Genomic DNA, 21,098 nt, shown 5'->3' with positions numbered 1-21,098 from the left:
TCAGCACGGGCGTATATATACCCCCACAGGAAGCGCAGCAACTTAGTAATCTTCCTTGCAAAAGCTGTTATGGATGTGTGTACTGACGCTCAGTGAAAAGTGAAACAGGATTCCCCTGACCGATTGATAGTAGCTGGAGACCGCCAGCATTCCCAACCGGAAGGCGTTGACACCTGGTAGAGTGTACGCTCTTATGTAAACAAATGACATGGCTTACCTTGAATCGGTGAAACCCATGTACACAGGCAGCTGGGCGGGATGCTGAGTCCATCTGTCTACACTAAGGAAAAGGAGATTATCAGGTAAGTAATCTCAACATTTCCTGGCGTGTAGCCAGATGGACTCAGAACGAATGGTATGTACAAAAGCTTTACTCCCAGCCTGGACGGGAGGCTGCCTGAGGACCATGTAGGACCGCCCTCGCAAATGCTGAGTCCTCCCTAGCCTGGACATCCAGACGGTAGAACCTGGAGAAGGTATGGAGGGAGGACCATGTCACCGCTTTACATATTTCTGCAGGCGACAGCATCCTGGATTCCGCCCAGGATGCCGCTTGTGCTCTGGTAGAATGAGCCTTGACTTGTAGAGGCGGAGACTTCCCAGCCTCCACGTAAGCTGCTCTGACAACTTCTTTAATCCAGCGGGCGATGGTGGGCCGCGAGGCCGCTTAAGAACATAAGAACATAAGAAAATGCCATACTGGGTCAGACCAAGGGTCCATCAAGCCCAGCATCCTGTTTCCAACAGTGGCCAATCCAGGCCATAAGAACCTGGCAAGTACCCAAAAACTAAGTCTATTCCATGTAACCATTGCTAATGGCAGTGGCTATTCTCTAAGTGAACCTAATAGCAGGTAATGGACTTCTCCTCCAAGAACTTATCCAATCCTTTTTTAAACACAGCTATACTACCTGCACGAACCACATTCTCTGGCAACAAATTCCAGAGTTTAATTGTGCGTTGAGTAAAAAAGAACTTTCTCCGATTAGTTTTAAATGTGCCCCATGCTAACTTCATGGAGTGTCCCCTAGTCCTTCTACTATCTGAAAGAGTAAATAACCGATTCACATCTACCCGTTCTAGACCTCTCATGATTTTAAACACCTCTATCATATCCCCCCTCAGTCGTCTCTTCTCCAAGCTGAAAAGTCCTAATCTCTTTAGTCTTTCCTCATAGGGGAGTTGTTCCATTCCCCTTATCATTTTGGTAGCCCTTCTCTGTACCTTCTCCATCACAATTATATCTTTTTTGAGATGCGGCGACCAGAATTGTACACAGTATTCAAGGTGCGGTCTCACCATGGAGCGATACAGAGGCATTATGACATTTTCCGTTTTATTCATCATTCCTTTTCTAATAATTCCCAACATTCTGTTTGCTTTTTTGACTGCCGCAGCACACTGAACCGACGATTTCAATGTGTTATCCACTATGACACCTAGATCTCTTTCTTGGGTTGTAGCACCTAATATGGAACCCAACATCGTGTAATTATAGCATGGGTTATTTTTCCCTATATGCATCACCTTGCACTTTTCCACATTAAATTTCATCTGCCATTTGGATGCCCAATTTTCCAGTCTCACAAGGTCTTCCTGCAATTTATCACAATCTGCTTGTGATTTAACTACTCTGCACAATTTTGTGTCATCTGCAAATTTGATTATCTCACTCGTCGTATTTCTTTCCAGATCATTTATAAATATATTGAACAGTAAGGGTCCCAATACAGATCCCTGAGGCACTCCACTGTCCACTCCCTTCCACTGAGAAAATTGCCCATTTAATCCTACTCTCTGTTTCCTGTCTTTTAGCCAGTTTGCAATCCACGAAAGGACATCGCCACCTATCCCATGACTTTTTACTTTTCCTAGAAGCCTCTCATGAGGAACTTTGTCAAACGCCTTCTGAAAATCCAAGTATACTATATCTACCGGTTCACCTTTATCCACATGTTTATTAACTCCTTCAAAAAAGTGAAGCAGATTTGTGAGGCAAGACTTGCCCTGGGTAAAGCCATGCTGACTTTGTTCCATTAAACCATGTCTTTCTATATGTTCTGTGATTTTGATGTTTAGAACACTTTCCACTATTTTTCCTGGCACTGAAGTCAGGCTAACCGGTCTGTAGTTTCCCGGATCGCCCCTGGAGCCCTTTTTAAATATTGGGGTTACATTTGCTATCCTCCAGTCTTCAGGTACAATGGATGATTTTAATGATAAGTTACAAATTTTTACTAATAGGTCTGAAATTTCATTTTTTAGTTCCTTCAGAACTCTGGGGTGTATACCATCCGGTCCAGGTGATTTACTACTCTTCAGTTTGTCAATCAGGCCTACCACATCTTCTAGGTTCACCGTGATTTGATTCAATCCATCTGAATCATTACCCATGAAAACCTTCTCCATTACGGGTACCTCCCCAACATCCTCTTCAGTAAACACCGAAGCAAAGAAATCATTTAATCTTTCCGCGATGGCCTTATCTTCTCTAAGTGCCCCTTTAACCCCTCGATCATCTAATGGTCCAACTGACTCCCTCACAGGCTTTCTGCTTCGGATATATTTAAAAAAGTTTTTACTGTGAGTTTTTGCCTCTACAGCCAACTTCTTTTCAAATTCTCTCTTAGCCTGTCTTATCAATGTCTTACATTTAACTTGCCAATGTTTATGCTTTATCCTATTTTCTTCTGTTGGATCCTTCTTCCAATTTTTGAATGAAGATCTTTTGGCTAAAATAGCTTCTTTCACCTCCCCTTTTAACCATGCCGGTAATCGTTTTGCCTTCTTTCCACCTTTCTTAATGTGTGGAATACATCTGGACTGTGCTTCTAGAATGGTATTTTTTAACAATGACCACGCCTCTTGGACATTTTTTACTTTTGTAGCTGCTCCTTTCAGTTTTTTTCTAACAATTTTTCTCATTTTATCAAAGTTTCCCTTTTGAAAGTTTAGCACGAGAGCTTTGGATTTGCACACTGTTCCTTTTCCAGTCATTAAATCAAATCTGATCATATTATGATCACTATTGCCAAGCGGCCCCACCACCGTTACCTCTCTCACCAAGTCCTGTGCTCCACTGAGAATTAGATCTAAAATTGCTCCCTCTCTCGTCGGTTCCTGAACCATTTGCTCCATAAAGCTATCATTTATTCCATCCAGGAACGTTATCTCTCTAGCGTGACCCGATGATACATTTACCCAGTCTATATTGGGGTAATTGAAGTCTCCCATTATTACTGCACTACCAATTTGGTTGGCTTCCCTAATTTCTCTTAGCATTTCACTGTCCATCTCACCATCTTGACCAGGTGGACGGTAGTATACCCCTATCACTGTAGTCTTCCCTGATACACAAGGGATTTCTACCCATAAAGATTCAATTTTGTATTTAGTCTCATGCAGGATGTTTATCCTGTTGGACTCTATGCCATCCCGGACATAAAGCGCCACACCTCCTCCCGACTGCTCCTCTCTGTCATTGCGATATAATTTGTACCCCGGTATAGCACTGTCCCATTGGTTATCCTCTTTCCACCATGTCTCTGAGATGCCAATTAAGTCTATGTCATCATTTACTGCTATACATTCTAATTCTCCCATCTTACTTCTTAGACTTCTGGCATTAGCATACAAACATTTCAAAGTTTGTTTTTTGATTGTATTTTTATTCTGCTTTTTAATTGATAGGGATAAGTTAGAATTTTTTAGCTCAGGTGAGTTTTTAGTTACAGGCATTTGGACTACTTTTCTAATTATTGGAACCTCACTGTCGGGATGCCCTAATTCTAGTGCATTATTAGTATCCTTTAAAGATACATCTCTCCGAACCATGCGCTGCTGAGCGACTGTCGGCTTTCCCCTTTGTTCTAGTTTAAAAGCTGCTCTATCTCCTTTTTAAGGGTTAGCGCCAGCAGTCTGGTTCCATCCTGGTTAAGGTGGAGCCCATCCCTTCGGAAGAGACTCCCCCTTCCCCAAAAGGTTCCCCAGTTCCTAACAAAACTGAATCCCTCTTCCTTGCACCATCGTCTCATCCACGCATTGAGACTCCGGAGCTCTGCCTGCCTCTGGTGACCTGCGCGTGGAACAGGGAGCATTTCAGAGAATGCTACCCTGGAGGTTCTGGATTTAATCTTTCTACCTAAGAGCCTAAATTTGGCTTCCAGAACCTCCCTCCCACATTTTCCTATGTCGTTGCTTCTTCCCGCTGTCCCGCTGTCCCGCTGTCCCGCTGTCCCGCTGTCCCGCTGTCCCGCTGTCCCGCTGTCCCGCTGTGCAAGACGAACAGATGGTCCGTCTTTCGTAGTTCTTGTGTCACTTCCAGATATCTGGGCAGCAATCTGCCAATGTCGAGATGGCATAATAAACGCCCTTCTTCAGATTTCTTCAAAACCTGCAGTGGTAGGCAAGGATATGGTTTGGTTAAGATGAAACTGTGAAACCACTTTAGGTAGAAAGGAGGGAACAGTGCAAAGATGGATAGCCTCCGGAGTGATTCTGAGAAATGGATCCCGGCAGGACAGTGCTTGTAGCTCTGAGATGCGGCGTGCTGAACATACAGCCAGCAAGAACACCATCTTCAAGGTTAGAGAACGGAGAGACAGGCCCCGAAAGGGTCTGAAGGTGGATCCAGCGAGGAAATCCAAAACAAGGTTGAGGTTCCATAAGGGCACTGGCCACTTCAGTGGCGGACGAATATGCTTGACTCTTTGCAGGAAGCGAGAAACATCTGGGTGCTTGGCGATGGTCTTGCCATCCCTCCTGGGGCCGTAGCAAGACAGCGCAGCCACCTGAACCTTGATGGAGCTGAGGGAGAGACCCTTCTGAAGTCCATTTTGCAGGAAATCCAACACAATACGGATCGAGGTGACATGTTACTTTTATTTTTAACCTTCACTCTATTCCTTGTTCTTTGTAAAGCTTGTTGCTATTTTTAAGTTATCTGTGAACCGAGATGATGTTCCCAACGTATCCCGGTATACAAAAACACCCAAATAAACAAACAAATAAATAAATGTGGATTGGTGCCGTGAGTGTCGCACCATGCTTCAAATACTCTCCAGATCCTTACATAGGTGAGGGATGTGGAAAACTTGCGAGCTCGGAGGAGTGTATCTATCATGGGCTCCGAGTAACCTCTTTTCTTCAGTCTAGCCCTCTCAATAGACAGACCGTAAGAGAATTGAACTGGATCCTCGTGGAGGATGGGACCTTGACGTAGAAGGTCCCGGAGAGGAGGGAGGGGAAGAGGCTCCCCTGCCAGAAGTCTTCTCATGTCCGCCAACAGGGTCTTCTTGGCCAGTCTGGTGCCACCAGAAGAACTAAGCCCCGGTGTTTTTGAATCTTGTGTATGATGGCGCCCAGCAGAGGCCACTGAGGAAAGGCGTATAGCAGAGTCCCTGGAGGCCACGGCTGAACCAGGGCATCGATTCCGTGTGAGAACGGGTCGCGCTTGCGGCTGAAGTATCTGGGTACTTGAGCATTGGACTTGTCCGCCAGTAAATCCATGTCCGGAATCCCCCAGTGATCCACAATCATCTGGAAGGCTGTGGGTGACAGCTGCCACTCTCCCGGATTTAGACTTTCTCTGCTGAGGAAGTCTACCGTGGTGTTGTCCTTCCCGGCAATGTGGACAGCGGAGATGTCCTGAAGATTCGCCTCTGCCCAAACCATCAGTGGGGCGATCTCCAGAGATACTTGTCGGCTTCTGGTTCCGCCCTGACGGTTGATGTATGCCAGCGTAGTGGCGTTGTCGGACATCACTCTGACTGCTCTGTTCTTCAGTTTGTGAGCAAATTGAAGGCATGCCAATCGGACTGCCCGAGCCTCTAGACTGTTGATGTTCCACGCCGACTCTTCTCCGCGCCACCGCCCTTGTGCTGTGAGTCCTTCGCAGTGTGCTCCCCAGCCGCTCAGGCTGGCATCTGTGGTGAGCAGGGTCCACATGGGGGAGGACATCCTCGACCCCTTGCTCATGTGGTCGGACTGCAGCCACCACCATAACTGTGTCCGGACTCTGGCAGGCAGAGGTAGGTGTGTGGAATAGTTCCGTAGACGAGGGCTCCAGCGAGAGAGCAGGGAGTGTTGTACAGGTCTCATATGGGCCCTTGCCCAAGGTACCACTTCCAGGGTGGATGCCATGAGACCAAGAACCTGCAGATAATCCCACGCTATGGGCCAACTGGCTCCCATCAAGTACTGTCTGGATACGCGTCTGAAGTTTCAACCTTCTCTTGGTAGTGAGACTGACGGTGTCTGCCTGCGTGTCGAACTGTACTCCCAGGTATTCCAGTGACTGGGAAGGCTGTAGGCAACTCTTGCTGAGGTTGATTACCCAGCCCAAGCTTTCCGGAAGGGCGATCACTCTGTCGGTTGTCCGATGACTCTCCTCTCGTGATTTCGCCCTGATCAGCCAATCGTCCAAGTAGGGATGGACCAGAATTCCTTCCCGCCTGAGGGCCGCTGCTACCACGACAACCACCTTGGTGAAGGTCCGCTGTGACGTGGCCAATCCGAAGGGCAGAGCCCGGAATTGAAAGTGGAGTCCTAGAACCTGGAAGCGTAGGTAGCGCTGATGATCCGGTTGGATCGGGATATGCAGGTAGGCTTCCGACAAGTCTAATGCCGTGAGGAATTCTCCTGGCTGTACTGCAGTCTTGATGGAGCGCAGAGTTTCCATGCGAAACCTCGGGACCCGTAAGTATCGATTGACGGACTTGAGGTCCAGTACAGGCCGAATGGTGCCCCCTTTCTTGGGTACCATGAAATAAATGGAATAGTGTCCAGAATTCACTTCCCAGGCAGGTACTGGGATGATAGCGTTCAAGGACAGGAGCCTTGCCAAGGTAGCTTCCAATGCTGCCTTCTTGTGTATGGGACATGACGATTCCACAAACTTAAGAACATAAGAACATAAGAAAATGCCATACTGGGTCAGACCAAGGGTCCATCAAGCCCAGCATCCTGTTTCCAACAGTGGCCAATCCAGGCCATAAGAACCTGGCAAGTACCCAAAAACTAAGTCTATTCCATGTAACCATTGCTAATGGCAGTGGCTATTCTCTAAGTGAACTTAATAGCAGGTAATGGACTTCTCCTCCAAGAACCTATCCAATCCTTTTTTAAACACAGCTATACTAACTGCACGAACCACATTCTCTGGCAACAAATTCCAGAGTTTAATTGTGCGTTGAGTAAAAAAGAACTTTCTCCGATTAGTTTTAAATGTGCCCCATGCTAACTTCATGGAGTGCCCCCTAGTCTTTCTACTATTCGAAAGAGTAAATAACCGATTCACATCTACCCGTTCTAGACCTCTCATGATTTTAAACACCTCTATCATATCCCCCCTCAGTTGTCTCTTCTCCAAGCTGAAAAGTCCTAACCTCTTTAGTCTTTCCTCATAGGGGAGTTGTTCCATTCCCCTTATTTTGGTAGCCCTTCTCTGTACCTTCTCCATCGCAATTATATCTTTTTTGAGATGCGGCGACCAGAATTGTACACAGTATTCAAGGTGCGGTCTCACCATGGAGCGATACAGAGGCATTATGACATTTTCCGTTTTATTCATAATTCCTTTTCTAATAATTCCCAACATTCTGTTTGCTTTTTTGAGTGCCGCAGCACACTGCACCGACAATTTCAATGTGTTATCCACTATGACACCTAGATCTCTTTCTTGGGTTGTAGCACCTAATATGGAACCCAACATTGTATAATTATAGCACGGGTTATTTTTCCCTATATGCATCACCTTGCACTTATCCACATTAAATTTCATCTGCCATTTGGATGCCCAATTTTCCAGTCTCACAAGGTCTTCCTGCAATTTATCACAATCTGCTTGTGATTTAACTACTCTGAACAATTTTGTGTCATCTGCAAATTTGATTATCTCACTCGTCGTATTTCTTTCCAGATCATTTATAAATATATTGAACAGTAAGGGTCCCAATACAGATCCCTGAGGCACTCCACTTTCCACTCCCTTCCACTGAGAAAATTGCCCATTCAATCCTACTCTCTGTTTCCTGTCTTTTAGCCAGTTTGCAATCTACGAAAGGACATCGCCACCTATCCCATGACTTTTTACTTTTCCTAGAAGCCTCTCATGAGGAACTTTGTCAAACGCCTTCTGAAAATCCAAGTATACTATATCTACCGGTTCACCTTTATCCACATGTTTATTAACTCCTTCAAAAAAGTGGAGCAGATTTGTGAGGCAAGACTTGCCCTGGGTAAAGCCATGCTGACTTTGTTCCATTAAACCATGTCTTTCTATATGTTCTGTGATTTTGATGTTTAGAACACTTTCCACTATTTTTCCTGGCACTGAAGTCAGGCTAACCGGACTGTAGTTTCCCGGATCGCCCCTGGAGCCCTTTTTAAATATTGGGGTTACATTTGCTATCCTCCAGTCTTCAGGTACAATGGATGATTTTAATGATAAGTTACAAATTTTTACTAATAGGTCTGAAATTTCATTTTTTAGTTCCTTCAGAACTCTTGGGTGTATACCATCCGGTCCAGGTGATTTACTACCCTTCAGTTTGTCAATCAGGCCTACCACATCTTCCAGGTTCACCGTGATTTGATTCAGTCCATCTAGAGAGGCACCCCATGTATTGGCCAGTTTATCAAGGTCGCTGCCAAATAGGAAAGAGCCCTTAAAGGGCAATCTGGTGAGGCGTGTCTTTGAAGGCGCATCAGCTGACCATCTCCGGATCCAGAGCTGCCTGCTAGCGGCTACGGAGGATGAGATCCCCTTAGCTATTGTCCGGACTAGGTCTGATGCAGCATCCGTGAGGAATGAAAGAGCTGACTCCATGTCAGCTGCTGGAGCGTTGTTCCTAACCTGTGACAAACAGGCACGCGTCACCACTGTGCAGCAGGTCGCGATCCGAAAAGATAGAGCTGCCACCTCAAAGGTCTGTTTCAGAATGGCGTCCAGTCGCCGGTCATGAGGCTCCTTGAGGGCCGTCCCCCCTTCAACTGGAATGGTAGTGCGCTTGACTACAGCGCTAATCAAGGCGTCCACCTGACGACACGCCAGCAGGTCCTGGATAGCCGGTGCCAATGGGTACATGCCCGTCAGGGCCCGGCCCCCTTTGAAGGAAGCCGCTGGTGCCGCCCATTCTAAATCAATCAGTTGTTGTGCTGCTTGCAAGAATGGTAAATGGCGGGCTGTAGGATGAAGACCTTCCAGCAGGGGGTTCTGCGCAGAGGGTACCGTAGCGCTGGGATCTGTAATATCCAACTCCGCCAGACACTGAGACACCAGGTCGGAGAGATCCTTCTTGGGGAAGAACCGCCTCATGGTTCTATATGGCTCAATCCCTGGGGGAAGCTCCCCCTCGTCCGGGAGTTCGGACTTGTCCGGTGAAATCTCCTGGTCCGACTGATCTGGACTGTCCAGCGGTGGAAGGTCCCGCTCACGATAAGGGCGTGAGGGTCCAGGAACAGGATCCGCGGGAGCCGCCACCGCAGCGGGCGCCGCAGCAGCCGCCTCAGTCGCAGCCACCGCAGCAACAACAGGAACAGCAGGAACCACAGGGCCCGGACGGGAAGCCGTTTGCATCTGTACAAAGGCATGATTCCCCTTAAAGAAATCCACCAGGAAATGGAAGCAGCCTCTAATCGCCGGGGTACAAGATCCCCCGGGATTCCCGATTGGTCGAGACTGCCCGCTAAATCCGGGGTAGCCCCTGGGGAACTGTCAGCAAATCGTGGCTGAGACTGGTCCTGGCCCGAGGGTCCCACGGCCTCCTCACATTGGGCACATAGGGAGTCTGGCTCTTCACTGTGCTTGGCTCTAAGCTGGCATGCAGAGCAGAGACAAAGGGCTTTAATACCTGAGGCAAGCGGCGCCGCCGCTGAAGACGCTGAGGCGTTCTGTTCCATTGAAAAGTATGCGCTGAATGAGAAGCGACAATTATATATTCTTAATACAACAGGCGCACAATAATAATAATATGTGGCAGCAATATGCGCTTAATACAACAGGCGCACAATAATAATATGTGGCAATAATATATGCTTAATACAACAGGCGCACAATAATAATATGCAATATGTTCTCAGCAATATGCAGTTAGCAATACACGCTCTATGGCTTTCAATAGGCTCTCAGCAATAAGCGGTTAGTAATACATGCTCTATGGCATTCAATAGGCTCTCAGCAATAAGCAGTTAGCAATACACGCTCAATGGCAGTCAATAGGCTCTCAGCAATAAGCGGTTAGCAATACACGCTCTATGGCTTTCAATAGGCTCTCAGCAATAAGCGGTTTGTAATACACGCTCTATGGCTTTCAATAGGCTGTCAGCAACAAGCGGTTAGCAATACACGCTCAATGGCATTCAACAGGCTGTCAGCAATATGCGGTTAGCAATACACGCTCAATGGCATTCAATATGCTCTCAGCAATATGCGGTTAGCACTACACGCTCTATGGTAATCAATATGCTGACAGCAGTGAGGCAATATACGCACAAGGAGGAATAGAGCCGCGCCTATTACGGGCGCTCAATACCTGAACAAGGCCCACAAAATGGTGCCCTCCACGGCGTGCCATGCCGCCGATCCTCTGTTCCTCGGAGACCAGAAATAAGAGATGTACGCCTTACCTGATCCTCGGCGCTTCCCGGCTGGAACCCGGGCGGTCTCTGGCTGCGGGGGGAGAGGGCAAGTACCTTCACCGCCGCGTTTGAGGATATGCACCCGCTGCCTCGTCCACGCCGGGACCTAGGCGCCTCGTATGCCTCACCCGAACCTCGCCCGGGGGCTATGTCCCTGCCACGATTTGGCCACCGGACCGAGGACTTAGACCTCCGGGGGATCACGGAAATCACCCCGGGAAACTCTACTGGGGGAGGGACCTTAGGGTATCACCGCAGGAGTGCGGGGCTCGATGGTGTAAGAAAGTAGAAAGTAGAAAATAGAAAGTAGATTTGGAAAAAACGCTCAGCGAGCGTGCAGGCTCTCCAAACTGCTTTGGAGACGGAAATTACTAAGTTGCTACGCTTCCTGTGGGGGTATATATACGCCCGTGCTGATGTCAGATCCGTCTCCAACTGCTAGCACGCGGATACTATACCCATTCGTTCTGAGTCTATCTGGCTACACGCCAGGAAATTTTGCTTTATCCCAGGACAAGCAGGATGCTAGTCCTCACATATGGGTGATTAGCAAGCTAGAGGCTGAGTCATTTTGTAGTGAAGCAACAGTGAATTAATTCTACCAATCGATGACTCAATAGAAAAAACATTAAACCTAGCTAACATGTACCTAGACATCATAAAACAACTACTAAACTGAAAGGAACTAGTGATCAATATTGAAAAAACAGAATTTCTACACTTAGAAAGAAAAAATATCGAAATCATTCAAACCCCATTTATACTCAAAAATAACCAGAAAATAGAACTAGCGAAAAAAGTAAGGAACCTAGGAATAATAATGGACCCCGAAGTTAATCTAAAACATTACATATCGCTAAAAGTAAAAGAAGGCTATGCTAAACTCATGATCCGCAGAAAACTTAAACCATTATTTATTTATTTATTTAACGTTTCTTTTATACCGATGACCGTTCGCACATCGCATCGGTTTACAGTGAACAAAAAACCATTGGGCAGAGCCCTTACAAATAACAGATAACATAGTAAACTAGGCAACATATAAATAATCTTGCAGATTTCAGAACAGTGAAATGAAATCTTGCAGATTTCAGAACAGTGCTTCAGGCACTAGTTTTCGCCAGTAACGATTACTGTAATGCACTTTTTCTAGGACTTCCAAATACAACAATAAGACCATTTCAAATTCTACAAAACACAGCAGCGAGAATACTAACTGGAAAAAGAAGAAGAGAACATATAACTGAAACACTGGCCGAACTTCACTGGCTACCCATAGAACAAAGAATAAAATGCAAAGCACTATGCACCACTATGAAAAAGCAGACTGGCTGAACACCGCACTACGGGTACACGTACCTCACAGGAACCTTCGTTCAGCAAACAAAGCTCTCTTAACTATTCCCTCAGTCAAGACAGCGAGACTAACACAGGTAAGAGAGAGGGCATTGTCTTTAGCAGGACCCACACTCTGGAACACAATGCCTTTGGAGATCAGATTACAGAGAGACCCCAAAACATTCAAGAGAAGTCTAAAGATATGGCTTTTTAAACAAGCCTTTTATGAGACCGGAGAATAGAAAATACACTGGAATAAACAGAAGAGCACCGGCACACAGACTATTCTCATAAATGTGGATTACAATATTTTAATATATTGAGTACACAATGAATGTAATAAGATAACACAGTAAATGTGAATTTTTTTTTTTTTTACACCTGTAAAAGTACCTTCTAGGTACACCTGGCCAGAACCTACATCACTAAACATTTGCACGTATTTTTATGATTTAATGTAACCGAAAGTTAATGGCACCGGTTAGAATGTACTACAGTACGCTTACTCCAAACTTACTTATGTGCCTACATGTAAACCATTGCAATGTATATAACTTAACGACGGTATAGAAAAGACTTTAAATAAATAAATAAATAAATAAAATTGTTGTTGAAAATGAGGCAGCCGAATATCACAGCAGATTGGATGTAGGAGGAGTTGGGATTAAACTGGAAACAAGTTCTTTAAGACAGATTGTCCATAGGCTGAATCTTGTCGACCTTGTTTGTCCAAACAGTAATGAGCTGCAAAGGTGTGAAGAGAACTCCATATAGATGCTTTACATATGTCAAGAATTGGCACTGAACGATAGTGTGCGACTGAGGTTGACATTGCTCTCACTGAATGCGCCTTTACTCGCCCTTGGAGAGGAAGGCCGGCTTTTTCATAGCAAAACTGTATGCAATCTGCTAGCCAATTGGATAGAGTATGTTCACCCACTGCTTTTCCCGGTTTGGATCATAAGATTCAAAGAGTTGAGTGGATTTCCTGTGGACTGCAGTGCGGTCTAAGTAAAATGCTAGCGCACGCTTACAGTCCAAGATATGTAAGGCCCGTTCTCCTTGGTGATAATGAGGCCTTGGAAAGAATGTGGGCAAAACTATAGATTGGTTCAAGTGAAATTCCGTAACTACTTTGGGAAGGAATTTTGGATGTGTACGGAGAACCACTCTGTCATGTAGGAATTTTGTATAGGGTGAGTACATGACAAGTGCTTGTAACTCACTAAGTCTTCTAGCCGATGTAATGGCTATAAGGAAGATAGTCTTCCATGTGAGAAATTAAGATCACAGGAATTCAATGGTTCAAAAGGAGAACACATGAGTCTTGTTAAGACCAAATTCAGGTCCCATTCTGTGACAGGTGGCGGAATTGGTCGTTGAAGGTGAATTAAACCTCTCATAAATCTACTGACAAGAGAATGTATAGATATTGGTGCATCTCCCACCTTGTTATGGTAAGCTGAGATTGCACTTAAATGTACTCTTACAGATGTCTGGAGACTAGAATCTGAAAGATGGCATAAGTAGTCTAGTAGAGAAGTTGTGGGGCAGGAGAAAGGGTCAATACTCTTTTGCATGCACCATATGGCAAACCTTTTCCATTTGGAAGAATAATTCTTTCGTGTTGAAGGTTTACGTGAAGCTATAAGCACTCGAGATATTGGTTGAAAGATTGAGTGGCTGTAAAATCAAACTTTCAACATCCATGCTGTCAGGGATAGGGATTGAAGGTTGGTATGGCGCAACCAACCCTGATCCTGAGTTATGACAGTGGGAGCTACTCCCAGGTGAATTGGTTCTCTGAGCGAGAGGTCTAGAAGTGTGGGAAGCCATACTTGTCGAGGCCAATACGGGGCTATGAGTATCATGGACCCCTTGCCCTGTTGCAGCTTCACTAGAGGATACGCGTATGGAAGGCCTGAGTTTCAAGGGCGAGCAAAGGCGTCCTTGACTAGTTGGTGATTCTGTCTGTGCCGAGTGCAGAATTTGTCCACTAAGAACATAAGAAAATGCCATACTGGGTCAGACCAAGGGTCCATCAAGCCCAGCATCCTGTTTCCAACAGTAGCCAATCCAGGCCATAAGAACCTGGCAAGTACCCAAAAACTAAGTCTATTCCATGGTACCATTGCTAATGGCAGTGGCTATTCTCTAAGTGAACTTAATAGCAGGTAATGAACTTCTCCTCCAAGAACTTATCCAATCCTTTTTTAAACCCAGCTATACTAACTGCACTAACCACATCCTCTGGCAACAAATTCCAGAGTTTAATTGTGCGTTGAGTAAAAAAGAACTTTGTGATTCAGGCGTGATGCAAAGAGGTCTAGTGTCGGTTGTCCCCGACAATAGACCTGGTCGCTACTAAGGGATCCAGGGACCATTCATGTGGTTGGAACTGGCGACTGAGTCGATCCGCCACTACGTTGTGAATGCCTGCCAGATAAATGGCCCGGAGAAACACTGAGTGTGTCAGGGTCCAGTGCCAAATCTGAGCAGCTTCTTGACAAAGGAGATACGAGCCCATACCTCCCTGTTTGTTGATGTACCACAAGGCTACTGTTTTGTACGTTTGGATCAGAACAGTCTTGTGTGAAAGGCAGTCCTTGAATGCATTCAGAGCATAACATATAGCTCGAAGTTCCAGGAAATTGATTTGAAATGTTGCTTCGAGTTTTGTCCAAGTACCCTGGGTTTGGAGACTGTTTATGTGAGCTCCCCACCCCAAGGTGGATTTATCTGTAGTTAAAGTTATCTGTGGGACTGGTTGCTGGAAGAGAAGGCCCTTGCGCAAATCGTCCTTGTTCACCCACCAAAGTAGAGATGAACGTAGCTGGTGGGTTACTTGAATTGGAGAGTACAGTGGTTGAATGGCTTGGATCCATTGTGATCTTAAAGTCCATTGAGTTACCCTCATGGTTAACCTTGCCATAGGAGTGACATGAACTGTGGATGCCATGAGGCCTAGCAAGGTTAGAAACTGATGAGCTGTTGCTTGTTTCTTTGAGTGAATCGAGTTTGCCATTAGGGAAAGTGTGTCTGCCCGATCCTCAGGCAGAAAAGCTTTTGAAAGTATGGTGTTCAATTCTGCTCCTATGAATTGAAGCTGGTGAGACGGAATGAGATGGGACTTTTGATAATTGATGAGAAAACCCATGGAATGAAGTAGAGTAATTGTTCGACTGAGAGAAGCCAGAGCTTCTTGTTGAGATTGACTTCTGATGAGCCAGTCATCTAAGTAGGGAAAGACATGGACACTTTCTTTGTGTAAGTGTGCTGTTATTACTGACAGACATTTGGTGAATACTCTGGGAGTAGAGGCAAGTCCGAATGGTAGTACTCTTTACTGGAAATGTTGATGGCCTACCATGAAGCGCAGATACTTGCGATGAGGGGGATTGGAATGTGAGCATAAGCGTCTTGAACATCCAGAGAACAAAGCCAAACTCCTGTTTGAAGAAGTAGAAGCATAGTGCCTAGAGAAACTATCCTGAACTTTCCTTTCTTCAGAAATTTGTTGAGAATTCTGAGGTCTAGGATGGGACTTAGGCCTCCGGTTTTCTTTGGAATGAGGAAATAATGGGAATAGAATCCTCTGCCCTGCTGAGTCCGGGGCACCGGCTCTACAGCTCTGGCTCTCAGAAGGGTGGATAATTCTACTTGTAATTGGATTATGTGATTTTCGGTTTGAGAAAGAGGTCTCGGAGGAGAATTTCTTGGAATTGAGAGGAAATTGAGTTGGTAACCTCGAGATATTATTGCAAGTACCCATTGGTCTGTTGTTATTTGTAACCAATGGTTGTAAAAGGAGGATACTCTATCTCCTACCGGAAGCTCTGGAGGAGGACTGGAGAGATGGCTTCGGTCTCTGGGAAAGGCCTCAAAAGCCAGCAGCCGTTCCAGTCTGTGGCGGAGGTTGAGGCCTAGCCGCCCTAGGATGTCTGGGCTGAGCTCTTTTTTGCGGCCTAGAAGATCTGCCCCTTGATGTAATAACGCCTCTGTCGATAGAAGGGCCTTCTAGGTTCTTTTCTTTGAGGCCTACGAGTTGACTGTGTAGCTGGATCCTGCGGAATCAATGAAAGCTGTTGCAGGGTTTCTGTGTGCTCTTTCAATTGAGCAACGCATCTTGTACCTTGGAACTAACAAGGTTATCGCCAAGACATGGGAGGTCAACTAATTTTTCTTGGACTTCAGGCCTGAGGTCCGAGGCTTTAAGCCATGCCCAACATCTTGCACTTATTCCAGATGCAGCCACTCTGGATGCTGTTTCAAAGACATCATAGGCAGCATGGACTTCGTGCTTGCCCGCCTCTAGTCCTTTGTGGATAATTGCCTAGGCTGCTTCTTGATGTTGCTTTGGCAATGATGGTATAAACTCTTGCATCTGTTTCCACAGATTTCTTTGGTATTGAGTCATGTATAATTGGTAAGAAGATATTTTAGAATTTAACATGGCTCCTTGATAAACCTTCCTTCCCAGGGAATCCAAGAATCTGTGATCTTTTCCTGGAGGAGCTGAGGAATGTGGTCTTATCCTTTTCAACTTCTTTTGTGCATATTCTACCACCACAGATTGGGGTGGAAACTCTGACTTTTGGTAGCCAGGAGCAGACTGCACCAAATAAGTTGTGTCCATTTTTTTTTTTTTTTATTTCCAGCAGGCACTGAGCATGGATGCTCCCAAAGCAGATGTTGTAGGTCCAGAAGGACGTCATGGACAGGTATGGCTACTACTTGCTTTGGAGGGTCCACAAATTGGAGAACCTCCAACGTTTGTTGCCTTGAATCTTCCTCTGTCACCAAGGTGAAGGGTATGGTGTCCGCCATATCCTGGATGAAATTTGTGAATGATAAATCCTCCGATGGAGATTTCTTCCTTGAGTCTGGAGGTGAAGGATCTGACATGAAATCTTCAGATGAAGTCTCTGTGTGTCCTTCATCCCAAGTATTGTATGGATCTTCTCGAGGAGGAGGTATTGGAGAAGATCTAGGCGGACGAGGAAGCCCTGAAGAACCTGGTTGCGGGTCATCGAGGAGTATCCCTTCAAGCTGTTCTTTCCGAGGCTTGGGAGGAAGAGCACCGACTACCTCATCAAATCTCTTCATTATGAGTTGATAGAGTGCTAGTTCTGGATGTCCTGGGTCCCCAGGAGTGATTGGCATCTATGGTATCAGGGCCGGTTTTGAAGATGGTGTCTGTTTCATCGATGGTCGTGACGGTATCACTTTAAGCTGTGGTGCCGGCATCGGTGTAGTCACCGGCTTCGGTGGAATCACTGGCATCGGCGGAGGCACCGGAATGGGCATCTGCTCCTTAAGGGCCTGGAGCACCGCTTGCCGGATAAAATCCAACAATTCCTGCGGAACAGCTGGTGCAGGCAGAGCAGCTGAACACGTGGCGGTGGAGGCATCGATACTCCTTCCACAGAGCCCTGTGGAGGTTTGACTACTGGTGTTTCTTCGCGAGGTGAAGGCCCCGGCATCGAGGGTAGCGGTGTTTCCTGAAGTTTTAGCCGCTTAGCGGTCAGTTCCTCCGGGGAGAGAAGCGCGGCTGGAGTCGGTGTGTGTCGATGCCTATGACGGTGTTTCGATCGGTGTTCAATCACTGACCTTGTTGATACTATCGATGTCTTTGGCGATGGATGGTCTCCGGACCCCTCCGGACGTTTTTTCAATATTATTCGTTTTCAGATTCCGGCCGGAGACTATTTTGTTTATGTTGAGGGAGAAGACAAAAGCTGTAGATGGAAAAGATGTTCCATCTTCTCTTGGCGAAGTTTTCTTCCCTTCGGAGTCATCTCTGCACATTTAGGGCAGGTTGTGACATCATGTTTGTCCCCTAAACAAAGGACACTCGAGGTGTGGATCTGTAATGGACATTGTCCGATTACAGATAGGACATTTTTTAAATCCGGTAGACATTTTGAATCGACAGCCGTCGATGAAATGAGGGAAAATTTATGAGAAAAAAAACTTTTGTACTCAAGGAGTAAAAACGAGACTATGATTACTCACCAGCCGGTGGAAATCTGAGAGATCCCTTGTGGGAGTAAATGAATGAGAATTAAATGAATTTTAAGTCAGCAAACACTGTGAGAAAAACTCACAAGGCTCCTTGCTCCGCGATTCCTACAGCAGTGCGGAAAAACGAAGACTGAAGAGAGACCCCTGTGGCAGAGAATATCATGGCATGCTGGGCATGCTCAGTGGCCTCACAGGGCCAGTCAAAAGTTTCTAGAAACTTTGACAGAAAGTTTTCCGTACCAGGCCTCCATCAATGATGTCACCCATATGTGAGGACTAGCATCCTGCTTGTCCTGGGATAATACCACATTGTCACTATGCTGTCTGTCTGTATGCACAAAGGTTTGTTGCAGAGGCAGTATTGTAAGGCATAACTCATGGCTTGAAGCTCCAGGAAGTTGATGTGAAACTCTACATGGAGCAGAATAGACACATATTGTGTTGAGAAGATGTTAGTTCGAACTCTGCAACCCTGAGTAAATGCGAGTATGAGCAGGACCAGCCTAGGTTTTGGTTCTAGATCTGCAATATGGTTCAGGGACGAAAGCGGTTTAACAGCTTAGATCCACTGATAACTGAAATTTCACTGAATCTTACTCATAGCAAATCTGGACCTATGAGTAAAATGCATGGTGAAAAAATCCCGTGGCCTAGCAATGAAAGAATTGAAAGGCTGAGGTTATTTTGTATGCGCGCAGAGACATATAGGAATTTGTCAGAATGTCTGCGCGGTTATTGGATAGGAAGTTCGTCGTGACTGTGGTGTCCAGAAGCGTTCTATATAGGATTTATGGCAGTTAACAGCAATCCCAGGTAGTAGATTTATAGTGAGTCGTGAAGAAGATAGAGCTTCTTGCTTGGATTGACTGTTCATATGTAGCTGTCCATGCAAGGAAAAGCGTGAATGATGTTTTACTTCGTAAAGAAACAGCAGTCACTGCTAGTGATTTAATGAAATACCCAAGTTGCCGAAGCTGGAGCAACCGGCAGAGCTTGGGATTGTAATATTGCTGACTCACCATGAAGCACATAGAAACATTAGAGGAGAGATCAGACCTTCAGGGACATAGTAGCCAAGTCCCAACTTCAGACTGGCAGCCCTGGTGCTGCCTTGGAGGAAGAAGGTTTCATGATTGGAGAGCATCAACCTGGTCCAGCAGGAAAGGATCCTGTAGCAAGGACCTGCTCTCCAGGTGATGCATTGTCCTTTCGCACTGAGGATATCTCCTCAAGGCCTACTGCCCAGGAGGGAAGGGTTAGGTCGGCCGTCGTAGTTGGTGATTCGATTATTAGGAATGTAGATAGCTGGGTGGCTGGTGGGCGTGAGGATTGCCTGGTAACATGCCTAAGTGGTGCGAAGGTGGTGGACCTCACATGTCAACTAGATAGGATTTTAGACAGTGCTGGGGAGGAGCCGGCTGTCGTGGTACATGTGAGCCCCAACAACAGGAAAATGTGGGAGGGAGGTTCTGGAAGCCAAATTTAGGCTCTTAGGTAGAAAGCTTAAAACCAGAACCTCCAGGGTAGCATTCTCTGAAATGCTCCCTGCTCCACGCGCAGGTCACCAGAGGCAGGCAGAGCTCCGGAGTCTCAATGCGTGGATGAGACGATGGTGCAAGGAAGAGGGATTCAGTTTTGTTAGGAACTGGGGAACCTTTTGGGGAAGGGGGGGGGTGTCTCTTCCAAAGGGATGGGCTCCACCTTAACCAGGGTGGAACCAGATTGCTGGCGCTAACCTTTGAAAAGGAGATAGAGCAGCTTTTAAACTAGAACAAAGGGGAAAGCCGAAAGTCGCACAGCAGCGCATGGTTCGGAGAGACGTATCTTCAAAGAATACTAATGATGCATTATGGTAGAGGTGTTTAAAATCATGAGAGGTCTAGAATGGGTAGATGTGAATCGGTTATTTACTCTTTCGGATAATAGAAATACTAGGGGGCACTCCATGTAGTTAGCATGTGGCACATTTAAAACTAATCGGAGAAAGTTCTTTTTTACTCAATGCACAATTAAACTCTGGAATTTGTTGCCAGAAGATGTGGTTAGTGCAGTTAGTATAGCTGTGTTTAAAAAAGGATTGGATAAGTTCTTGGAGGAAAAGTCCATTACCTGCTATTAAGTTGACTTAGAAAATAGCCACTGCTAGTACTAGCAACGGTAACATGGAATAGACTTAGTTTTTGGGTACTTGCCAGGTTCTTATGGCCTGGATTGGCCACTGTTGGAAACAGGATGCTGGGCTTGATGGACCCTTGGTCTGACCCAGTATGGCATGTTCTTATGTTCTTACTTACTGTGATATGGAAGTATGGTGACGAGAGACACCATTTTACCTGTCCCTTCTGAAGAAAGTTGATATTTCTGAGGTCCAGGATGGGCGGAGAGTAACTACTTTCTGTTGAAAGAAATAGTGAGATTAAAACTCCCCCCCCCCTGCGCTTTGTAGCATTTGGGGGACTGTACCCTGAACCTTGGTACCAAGTGGGGTGGCTGCTCTGATATCCGGCAAGTTGAGAGACCAGGTGTCGTCCAACTGGCGGGGCTGATGTAATCTGGATATCATGTAATCTGCCACGGGAGCGTTAGCGGTATAAGTCTTACCCGTATTTCTTTGTGCTGTACAAGAAAACGTCAAGACCTGTCGCCAGGCCTCGAGGTGGATTTGCAATTGAGGCAGTGTTTGCTGGATCTTGTGTTTAGCAGATCAGCGAATGCATCTGGTATTTTGGTCCTTAATTAGGAACCAGGAGCCAGAGTATTAATCAGTACAGAGTCCCGTTGCTGACAATGAGAGGATGTCCTGATGCAATCCCAAATGATTGGTAGAGAAGTTCCTCTTGGTATTGTGTCCGACATAGCTGGCAATAGTGATATGTGACACTAATACGGTTCTTGGAAGATAAGACGACATAGAACCTTTCGGACCATATGGCCCGATTTAGAGAACAGGTCTCAAAGGGATTGTCGCTGAAGCGGGGATTAGATTACTTACCATCCATCGTGGATCGCAGAAGGACAAGCCGGTGAAGATCGATGGCTCCGTGGATTTCAGGAGGCATCGAGGGACAGCCTGAAGGAAGTAAACGTCTGACTCAACT

At 46.0% G+C, this 21,098-nt stretch overlaps 1 protein-coding gene across 1 annotated transcript in view; it reads right to left on the bottom strand.

Moving 5' to 3' along the window:
• Positions 1–21,098, bottom strand: part of GAK (cyclin G associated kinase) — an 832,466-nt gene that overhangs the window by 303,793 nt on the left and 507,575 nt on the right.

The sequence above is a fragment of the Rhinatrema bivittatum genome, chromosome 1, assembly GCF_901001135.1.
Source record: "Rhinatrema bivittatum chromosome 1, aRhiBiv1.1, whole genome shotgun sequence".
Lineage (NCBI taxonomy): Eukaryota > Metazoa > Chordata > Amphibia > Gymnophiona > Rhinatrematidae > Rhinatrema > Rhinatrema bivittatum.
The sequence above is the reverse complement of the archived record's forward strand: the minus strand, read 5'-3'. Positions and strand labels throughout refer to the sequence as shown.